The sequence below is a fragment of the Echinops telfairi genome, unplaced genomic scaffold (assembly GCF_000313985.2).
Source record: "Echinops telfairi isolate 266 unplaced genomic scaffold, ASM31398v2 ScPeMD7_1;HRSCAF=3_0, whole genome shotgun sequence".
NCBI classification, from domain to species: domain Eukaryota; kingdom Metazoa; phylum Chordata; class Mammalia; order Afrosoricida; family Tenrecidae; genus Echinops; species Echinops telfairi.
Genome location: NW_022103896.1, coordinates 41,052,733 through 41,063,145, shown reverse-complemented (window position 1 = coordinate 41,063,145; position 10,413 = coordinate 41,052,733). Strand labels below are relative to the sequence as shown.

The window sequence follows — 10,413 nt, the reverse complement described above, 5'->3', positions numbered from 1 at the left end:
CCCTTTCTACACCCCCCTTCCCTCCTGGTATCGCCACTGTCACCCCTGGTCCTGAGTGGTTCATCTGAGGCTGTAACTCTTTAGGGGAGAAGAAAGCCTCATTTTTCTCCCATGGAGCAGCTGGTGCAAACTGCTGACCTTGCGGTTAGCAGACCATCACTTAACACCCTGTGCCACCAGCGTTCCTTATGTGGCAACAGGAAAAGGAAAATTAATAAAAAGTATAACCAATAAATGTCAGTTGTCATTGATTTGATTCCAGCTCATGGTAATCCCATGTGTGTCATAGAACTATGCTCCTTAGAATTTTTTTTCCCATGGCTACTTTTTCAGAAGTAAGTTTCTAGTTCTTCCTTCCTCGGTACTTTTAGGTGGACTGATAACCTCCAACCTTTTGGAAAGCTGCCCCAGCCACAGTATAGCTCTCCCTCAGGGAGTCAATTCTAGGACAGGGTAGAACTGGCCTGCCCCTGTGGGTTTCCAATTCTGTAACTCTTTACAGGAGTAGAAAGCCTCATCTTTCTCCCTCAGGGTGGCCGGTGATTTCAAACTGCTGACCTAGAGATGATCAGTCCAATACACAACTAGTATCCCACTCTCTCCAAGAAACTCCAAACTACTGCTGCATTGAGTTGATGGCGACCCTGAGCAGGCAAGGTGTCACCAGTCTGAACAGAAATCTATTTCAAGTAATGAGTGAATTCCTGGGCACTACACACCCTCATTTCAGTTTGCTTACAAGTATGCAGCAAAAATTGTTCCCTTCACACTTCTGAGTAAGAAAGACTCTGTAAACCAGTGTGTGCTGGAACTTCCATAAAAACCCCCTCAAATCCAGGCTTTCCCTCCCAGCTTTTATTATTACCAACAAATACCCACCCTGAAGGCAAGCGGGCAGCCAAGGGCATTTGTTTCTGACTTGATATTGCAGGACATTGAGCTCACTGGTTTTCTTTATCCTTTTTCTGGCCAGACCTGAAGACCATTCCACAAGGTAGAAACAGCAACTCACTTGGCCTATTTGAGCTGGCCCACACCACACTTCCTACAGCCATTTCCACTCTGAAAGAATGCTCATGGAATACCCCAGGGAGGGAGACGCCCATTTTAGTGGGCATACACCAAAGCTGTTAAAATTAGCTACTCAATTACGATTTCCTAAAAATCTACAAGGATTTCAGGATTGCTATTGTTCTCCTAATAACTTACTGGATCCTACTGGTGTGTTGGAACATTTTAAATCTTAAGTTTCCATAAACAGCAACTCAGCTTCGCAGCTCCTCAGGGATTTTCACTGGCCTGGCCTCTGGAAGAATGATCTTCCGTGGAATCCAAGACTTCAGAGACCAGGCATCTCCTGAAGACTTGCCCCTACTTTCTGACCTCCGCCCACTTCCCTCCAAAGACTACAGAGACGCTAGAATTTCTGCTCAGTGCAGGGCCCAGGAGCACACGTGTGCCTAAGATGCAGGCGAAGACATCCTTAGCCAAGATTCTTCCATGCAGATGGGTTGAACATGTTAACCCTCTGCTTTATGGCTGGAATTGTCACTACCTGCTCTCGGGGCTTTCAGAAAGAAGCCATGATGGCCTAATGGTTAACTTCCGACTACTAATTGGAAGGACCAGGGACAAAGATGTGACTGCTTTCATAAAGATTTATAGGCCTGCGGGCAGTTTTACTCTGTCCCATAGGAGCCCCAGTGGCATATTGCTTACGCGTTGGGCTGCGTTCCGCAAGCTGAGCAATTCGAAACCATCATCTGCTCAGAGGGAGAAAGAGGAGGCTTTCGCTCTAGTAAACAGTTCAGTCTCAGAAACTCACGGGCCATTTTGCCCTGTTCTTCAGGGTTGACATGACTGGAATCGACTCGATGGCAGTGAGTTTGGTTTCTTTACTTCTTTCTGGTAAAAAAGATACTGAAGCTAACTGACTTTGCATAAGTGATATCAAAGCAAATTTCAAAATCTAAAAAAAAAAAAAGTTTTGTTGTAATGAATATGAGTGGCTGGTGGGTTTGACTGGCCAATCTTGCTGTTGGCAACCCAGCTGGTCACCCACTAGGTGGCAGGGGAAAGAAGAGACGTCTGCTTCCCAAAGATGTACAGCATCAAAAGCCTGAGGGCACTATGAGTCAGGACCACCAACCGGATGACGGTTGAGTTTGTGTGGAGTTTGGGTCCAGGGTCATTAAGAGTTAGACTTGGTGGCACTGGATGTGGGTGTTTTGTTTCTGAGCTTTCTGAAGAACTGATTTTGTACGTGCCTTTAATGTATCCTTCAGAATTCCAACTCTATCATCAAACAACAGTGACAGCTGCAAGACGAAGGCTGCCAAGCGCACTTCAGGGATCAGACTCCAGTACTTTAGGAGATTAGGAAACCCGTAAGTCCTGTTGCCTCTCCTTGCAGCCTGTCAAAACCTGAACAGTGCCTTGGGTTATTGGTTTGGGGATAGGATTTGTGGAGCCCTTTTTAGGAGATGGTCCTGGCCACTTGCAGATTGGGGATGCCAGCCAGCCCTCGGTTTCCTGCCGCTGAGCCCTCTTTCTGCCTTCTGCATGCCTCCACGGCCGGCCAGGGGGAGACCTCTAAGCCGAGGTTCCCCCCCGCCCCCTTTACCTTGAAAGTTGCAAATGGCTTTGTCCATAATTTCAAAAGTCTTGTCTGAACTAGACTTTCACTGCAGGGTAAGTACCTCGCCTCCTTGCTCTCTGGCATTCTCCCCTTCCCCCACTCTGGAGCCTGGTCCCTAGCCAGTGGGCTCGCTGTGAGTATTAATTGGCACTGGCAGGGTGAGCTGGCATTGCCAAGACAGCTCCTGGCACTTGCCACCATTGATCTCAATTCTCATCGCCACTTTTTTTCTTAACCATTGTCATTGATGGATGCCTTCCCCAGATCATAAGCTCAGGTTCAGGATCGGGGTCCCCACCCCCACCCCCGGCCGTGCCTCTGCCTCCCTTAACCTAGGAGTGGCTCTTCAGCCAAGTCCCCATAGAGCCTGCGGTTCGAGACCCTTGGGGGTCTGATGCCAGCCTGGGACGAGCAAGGTGGCAGCGGGCAAAACGCACAGCCGGGGTGCCCAGATCTAGGGGATGCCCCACCGGGTGGGGGCTGCAGCGCCGACGCTCCTTCTGGACGCCTGCCCCATCCCCAAAGAGGACACCCCTCCTTCCGCATGGCCGGCTCCCCACCCTTGCCGCGGCGCCGCCTCCCGCGCCCAGCGCCTCCCAGGCAGCCAGCGAGCGAGGGGAGCGCTCTGGGATGGGACTTGGAGGCGGCGGCGAAGGAGGAGGCAGCGGCAGCGGCAGCGGTTCTGGTTTCTCCGTCGGCTCCCACGGCTCTCGCAGAAGCGAGGAGGCCAGCGGGGAGCCCGGGGTGGTTGGCCCCCTGTCTCGCGGATCCCCGGTGCCGGCGGCGGTGGTGGCAGGTGAGCGCGGCGCGCTTTCCCCGGGGCTCTGCAAAGCTGGGCGCCCCGGGCGCAGACCCGCAGACCCACAGAGCCGGGCTGAAGGACGCACGCGGCGCGGTCTCCCCAGGCCTGCGCCCCAGCCCGCGTCCGGGACCCCGCGGCTCCGCGCAGCCCCCAGCGCCGGGCTCCTTCCCGCCCTGGCTCGAGATCTCCCCGACCTCTCGAGGCAGAGCGGCGGAGACCCGCTGCGCCGGCCCGCGGCGGGGAGAGGTCGGCCGCCCCCGGCGGGAGAGCTGGGCGCGCTCCCCGCGCAGGGCGCACAGCGTGGCGGTGCCCCGGAGTGCCCGGTGGGGGCGCTGTGTCCCGCAGCGGGGGGGCGGGGGGCATGCCCGATGGCACCGACCTGGGGATCGGGAGACTTGTTGAGCCGGATCCAGGGTGACCCTTTTTTCCTGGCGAGCCACAGAATTCGCATTTTACAACCTCTGGAGGTTCGATCTGAATGCCCCACCCGGATTTTAGTCTACAGCTAAAGCTTCGGAGTCTCCTTACTGTGGGGGAAGGGAGAAGGGTGGGGTGGGGGGAGGGGCATACTGTGGAAGCTGCGGGAGGACATTTCGAGAGAGAACAGACAAGGGAGACCCATTTCTGGGACCAGGGCGCACCTGAAAGTACTTTGCCGGAACACACACCTGGAACACACCCGACCGACCCAACTCCGGATCAGTTGTCAAGAGGTAGTCGAGGGTGGGTGTTCTCCGAGGTCAGCCTGCTGGGGTTCCAGCCCTGGCCATGAAGCCGCGGAGTTGGAGACTTGGGCCCCAGCTGTTCAGTCTCGGTTCCTCAGCTGTCCAACCAGGAGGATAACGCCTACAGGGTTGCTGAGAGGGCTCCGTGGGACAGTCCCAGTCAGTAAGACAGTTACAGGAGCATCTTACGGTGAGATGGTCAACTCCTGAATTCAACTGTTTTTCCAGAAGAAGGGAGGGATTCACTTCCTCCCCATTTGAGGAAGAGAAGCTCTTCCAGGAGGTGTGGGGGCGGCAGGTAATCAATCCATCAGCTTTCTAGCCGGGAGCTCACCCCTGCACTGGACTCTGGCATGTCCCAGGACAGACTGATAAAGCCCTGTCACTACACCGAGCTGGGCTCATGACCTAGAAAGTTTAGGGACCTCTCCATCCCTAAAGCTCCTCTCTTTAGAATCCTTACTGAGAACGCAGATTCCTGTAACTCCCACCCCCCCATTTCTCCACCCCGCCAGTTTTATTCTCACCAATTGAATGGAGTCTCAGCACTATCAGCCAGGCCCCACTTTCTCTACACTTCATGAGCTTTAGGAGCCCTGGTGGCATAGTCATTACTCGTTGGGCTGTGAAATACAAGGTCAGCAGTTCAAACACCACTAGCCAATCTTTGGGAAGAAGACAGGGCTTTCTACTCCCATAAAGAGTTAGTCTGGGAAACTCACAGGGGCAGTTCTGCCCTGTCCCCGAGTCAGCATGTACTCCAGAACAGTGAGTTTTTCTGCATGGCTCCTTGCTCCCAGAGCCCTCCCAGGCCTGAACTCAATTTGCTGGCGGTATCTCAGCAGAGCTCAAATCTGAAATAGCCAGGTACCACCATCAGGCCCTAAACTCTTCTCAGAGCCCTGGTGGGGTGGTATGTTAAGCACTGAACTGCTAAAAGAAAGATTAGCAGTTTGAACCCCCTAACTGCTCCATGGGGGAAAGATGAGGCAGCCAGCTCCCTTAAAGCTCTGCAGCCTTCTGAGTTAAAAGTGACCTGACAGCAGTGGGCTTTGGAGTAAGCTCCTAACAGGTCCCACTAGTGTTAGCCAGAGGTGGTTGAGACGGGACTCCAGACTGAAGGGGAGGGATGGTTTTCACTCAATGGCAGCACCTTGGTTCTGACTCACAGCGGCCTCGTGCACAACGGAAGGAGACACTGCCCCATTCTGGGCCCTCCTCACCATTGTGATGTTTGAGCCCACTGTTGCAGCCATGTTGTCAGTCCACTTCATTGGTGTGTGTGTGTGTGTGTGTGTGTGTGTGTGTGTCTTCCTCTTGTTCTGGGTTGTATTAGTCTGGGTACTTTAGAGAAACAAATCCACAGAAACTCATGTATAAGAGACTCATGTATAAACTCATGTATATAAAGATTAAGTGCGCATCAAGAAAACATCCCACCCCAGTGCTGCCCAAGCCCACAAGTTCAACATTAACCCATTAACCCATATGTCCAACACCAATCCACAAAGTCCTCCTCCCTCTCACAAAACAGACGCAATGATGCCAACTGCAGGAGGAAAGCCGAGTCAATGAATGTGTAAACACCTCAGCACTGGCAGGGGTCTCCACATGGCTGCTCCAGCACCCAGGACTGCATCGGAGTAGGTCCCTGTGGCTTCTCTTTGGGGATGTCTTGTAGGAAGTCAGCCTTGCAAGCTGAAGCAGGGAACTGCTAAGGCAGCTGCACCCTGGTGCAACCATCACAAAGCAAGAGACCCGAGAACTAGAAAGGCGAGGCTCACCGAGCCATTTATCCCTCTGCCCTTCAGTTAATCCCACATGTGTTTATTGGCCAGGTTGGCACAATAAACTAACTCATGGGTCCTTCTACCTGAAAGGACCAGGCAGAATAAGAGAATCATGGGAGGTTCTGGAAAGAAGCTCCATCATTTACCTGAAAGCAGCCCTGGTTTAAGGAAAATCAAATGGTGAGTTGAGGGGGTGGGAGCGCAGAAAGGGGGAGATGCAGGGCCAGGGCTCAGGACAAGCTGGCTACAGAGAGGGCGACAATGTACGTGCTGGCTGGGCATGATGCTGCGGTGAGGCTGACTTAGCAAGGAGCCCCAGACAAAACAGAAACCAATCCAAACTCCCTGCCAGAGGGTTGATGCAGACTCACAGTGACCCTGGAGGTCACAGAGTAGAGTTTCCGAGACTATAACTGTGAATGGGACCAGAAAGCCCAGTGGTCTCCTAAGTTGTAGCTGGTGATTTCAAACTTCGGACCTTGCAGTTAATAGTCCAGCACATAACTACTTCACCACCAGGTCTTCCTAGGAATAAGCAGTCCAGGTTTAAGGCCACTCAGATTGGCGTGAGCATCCCGAATGCTCTGTATGGACATGAGAGAATCTTCCTTGGGCTTCCCCAGCTTCTAAGGAAGCTAAGGAGCATGCCCCTCTTTAAGGTGCTGTGCGAAGTACTCCGGAGGCTCACAGAAAGCCGGTGGCTGGAGCGCCTGAGTGAGAGGGCAGCACGTCGCCGCATCACTGTTGCTAGTAAACAGTGCCCAGGGAGACCTTCCGAGGGACAAGTTGCCACTTGGACACCCTCTAGCCAGTGAGGTCATGGCTGAACCCTGCCACAGAGCTTGGGGCTCGGCAGAGAGCTGCCAGGGCTGCACCAGCAAGACACTGCAGGGGCTCAGAGGGGATAGCAGGGCTGGGCTCAGTTCCAGGGCCCCGAGCTGCTGTCAATAATTGGCAGTGATGATGATGATGATGATGATGACCGCAGTGATGAGGGGTAGTGCGGAGATTCTTCCCCAGGGCACTGATGGCGGTACTCAGAGGACCTGGCCCGTGGTCCCAGCCCTGTCATGTATCACCTATAAGGTCTAGGAAAAGTTATTCAGACTCCTTGTGCCTCAGTTTCTTCATCTGAAAATCAGAGGTTAGGACTGTTGGGAGAATTAATTAGCTAACACACACGGAGTGCTTAGGACAGTGGGTGTCTCTGAGTAAGTGTTCGGGATTTATTGCCTCACTCAAACTCCCTGCCACCAGTCAATGTGGACTTAAAGTGGCCCTACAGGACAGGGTAGACCAGCCCCTGTGGGTTTCTGAGACTGTAATTCTTTATGAAAGTAGAAAGACTCATCTTTCTCCCTTGGAGTGGCTGGTGGTTTTGAACTGCTGACCTTGTGGCTACCAGCCCTGTACATAATCCCCTATTCCAGCAGGGATCCACCGAAAGGTCAACTGTTCAAAACCATTAACTGCTCCTCTGGAAACGGATGAGACTTTCTACTCCTGTAAAGAGCTACAGTCTTAGAAACTCACAAGGTTAAGTGTAACCTGTCCTATAGGGTCGCTGTGAGTGAGCATCAACTCGATGGAAGTGAGTTTTTAAAAAAAGTGTTTATTAACTATACTTTCTACCATCATTGTCATCTGAGCCTGGGTTACTTTATCTGCCAAACGGTTATGATATTCCCCATACTCCAGGGCTGTGAGGCTTAAATGAGAATATGATTGTGATTCAGCACAATGTGTACCGGAGGGAATTTTCACAAAAATATCAGCATATATCCATGACTGAGCATGTGGCCAGCTAACATTACTGGGAAGTTCTAAGAGTATCGTCAGAGGAACTTTATCTACCTGTGGGGGGCCTGACTCCCTGCTTACTGGATTATCCAGTTGCTATTTTAGGTGATTGTTGGTATTAGTTCCTAAGACTGCTGTCACAAATTACGCCAAACCTAGTGGCCTGAAATGACACAGATTCTTTGCCTTACACAGATTCTTTGGATCTATAGATCCAAAGTCCAACATGGAGCTCACTGTGCTAGATCTTGGAGCCTTGGTGGTGCTGTGGTTAAGCATGGGGCTGCTACCCACAAAGTCAGTGGGTAAGCTCACCAGCCACTCTTTTGGAGGTAGATGAGCTTATCTGTTTTTCATGAAGAGTTAGTCTCGGAAACTCTTAAGGAGCAGTTCTACTCTGTGCTCTGGGGTCACCATGAATCAGCATTGACTTGATGGTACTGGATTTGTTGTTGTTGTTGTTGTTGTTGCTTTGGGGCTAACATCAAGATGTTGGTAAGGTCGTGTTTCTCTCAGAGACTCTAAGAGAGAGTCTTTCCCTTGCCTTTCCCAGTTTCTAGAGTCTGCCCACATTCCTTGGCTTGTTGCCCGCTTCCGTTTTCAAAGTCAGCAGCGTCAGGCTGTTTCTTCCTCAGGCTGCCACCTCTCTGGTTTGGGCTTCTGCTTCTCCTTTGAAGGACTGTGTGCCTATTGGGGCCTACCTGGGTAATCCAGGATCAGCTCCTAGTTTAAGATCAACTTATTAGAATCCTTAATTCCCCCTTGCCATAGATCAGAACATATTCACAGCCCCCAGAGACCAGAAGACGGATATGTTTATGGGGAGGGGCGATTGTTGAGGTTAGCTGGAGAACCAAACCAACCCAAAGCAAACCACTGCCATGGGTCAATCTTGACTCATAGCGACCCTAGGGGGCAGGGTAGAACTGCTCCTGTGTGTTTCTGAGACGGGAACTGTTTATGGGAGTAGAAAGCCCCATCTGTCACCTGCAGAGTGGCTGGTAGTTTTGAACTGACCTTCCAGTTCACGGCCCAATGCAGAACTACTTTGCCACCAGGGCTCCTAGCATGGTAACATAGGGCTCTATGATGGGGTTTTAAATGGCAAGCTAAGAAGTCTAGGTTTTATCCTACTGATACATAGAAATTGTTGACAGGAACACGGCAGTCATGTGGAGAAGGTTGGAAATGTGGAGAAGGTTGAAATCAGTGCTGGTGCCAGATGGACTCAAGAGCAGAGGCTTGTTGTTAGGTGCCCTCGGGTTGGTTCCAGCCCGTAGCAGCCCCGTATGTCCAACAGGATGAAACACCGTGTGGTCCTGCGCCAAGTCTAACGTGAGACTTGGAAATGATCTAATACAGAATTAGGTTCAGCCGCAAGTTACAGGAAAGAAAAAGGGAAACCACCCGCTAATGACAGTGGCTTAAAGCTGGAGGCTTACTTTAGGTTTACGTTCAAGAAGTCAGGAGGCACGAGGAGGAGCTGGAAGCCTCGTACACGACTGCTGGGAATGTAAGATAGTGCAGCCAGTTTGGCGGTTCCTTAATAAGTGAAATGTAGAATTACCGGTTGACCCAGCAATTCCACTCCCAGATTGTGTGAGGGGGCTTCAGAAAATTCGTGGAAAGCTAATTGGATTTCCCCACAAAATTTCAGAAGCCTTCTTACACATAAGTGAAAAATGGTGTTTAAACAAAAGCTTGTGCACAAATTTTCCTAACAACATTGTTCACCATAGTCACATCTATGGAATCAACACAGATGTCCATCAACTGACAGAAAGCAGTATCTGTACATCCAGTAGAATGTTAGCCCTATAAAGAAGCTCTGGTACATGCTACAACCCGGATGATCCTTGAGAACATGCTAAGTGAAAGAATCCAAACACCAAGACCACACATGGCACGGTTCTGTTTGTAGGAATCATCTAGAAGAGGTCAATGCAGAGAGCGAGCGCGTTAGTGGTTGCCAAGGGCTAGGGAGGGCTGCATATTGGACCTGAGGTTTCCTTTGGGGGTAGAAAAGTAGTTCTGAAAATTGTTAGTCCGGAGGGCTGTTACAGTTGTTAGAGCTCATTGAATTGGCTCCAGCCATACCTGCTTTGTGCACATCAGAGTGAAACACTGTCCTGACAGTTTTGTTATGTTGTGTTGCAACCACAGCGTCAGCACGTCTTGTTGAGGCTCTTCCATTTCTTCCCTGACCTACTTTACCAAGGATGATGTCCTCCACGGACTGGCCTTGCCTGATAACTCGCCCAAGGGATGTGAGATGCTGTCTTGACCTCTTCACTTCCAAGCAGCACTCTAGTTGTACTTGTTCCACGACAGATTTGTCTGTTCTTCTGGCAGTCCATGGTGCTGTCAGTATTCTTAGCCAACACCATCATTCAAATGTGTCGGAGTGTTTCCGTGTTAATGGTGCGGTTTTTACATGCATGTAAAGTGATTGGGACCAGCCTGGCTTGAGTCAGACTTCAAAGTGATATCTATGCTCTTTCACCCTTTCAAATGGGTCTTGTGCAGCAGATCCACCCAGTAGGATACATTGTTTGATTTTCCTTTTTGTTTGTTTGAACACAACTTGTACGTCACAAAAGAGTTTTAGTGGTACGTTCCCTCCTTCTATAGCCACTCAGACCAATGTTTAGATCTCAC

The 10,413-nt window shown here is 51.1% G+C and overlaps 1 protein-coding gene across 3 annotated transcripts in view; it reads left to right on the top strand.

The window, feature by feature from the left end:
• Window positions 1–2,296: 2,296 nt before the first annotated feature.
• MATN2 (matrilin 2) overlaps window positions 2,297–10,413 on the top strand; it is a 191,894-nt gene continuing 183,777 nt past the window's right edge. For 2 of the 3 annotated variants that reach the window (XM_030886313.2, XM_004697704.2), the window contains exon 1: window positions 3,319–3,434. The gene's annotated coding sequence lies outside the window, so the exon portion shown is untranslated. Of the gene's footprint in view, window positions 2,388–3,318; window positions 3,435–10,413 lie in introns of those variants that run through there. The other variant, XM_045284889.1, reaches the window with a different exon arrangement.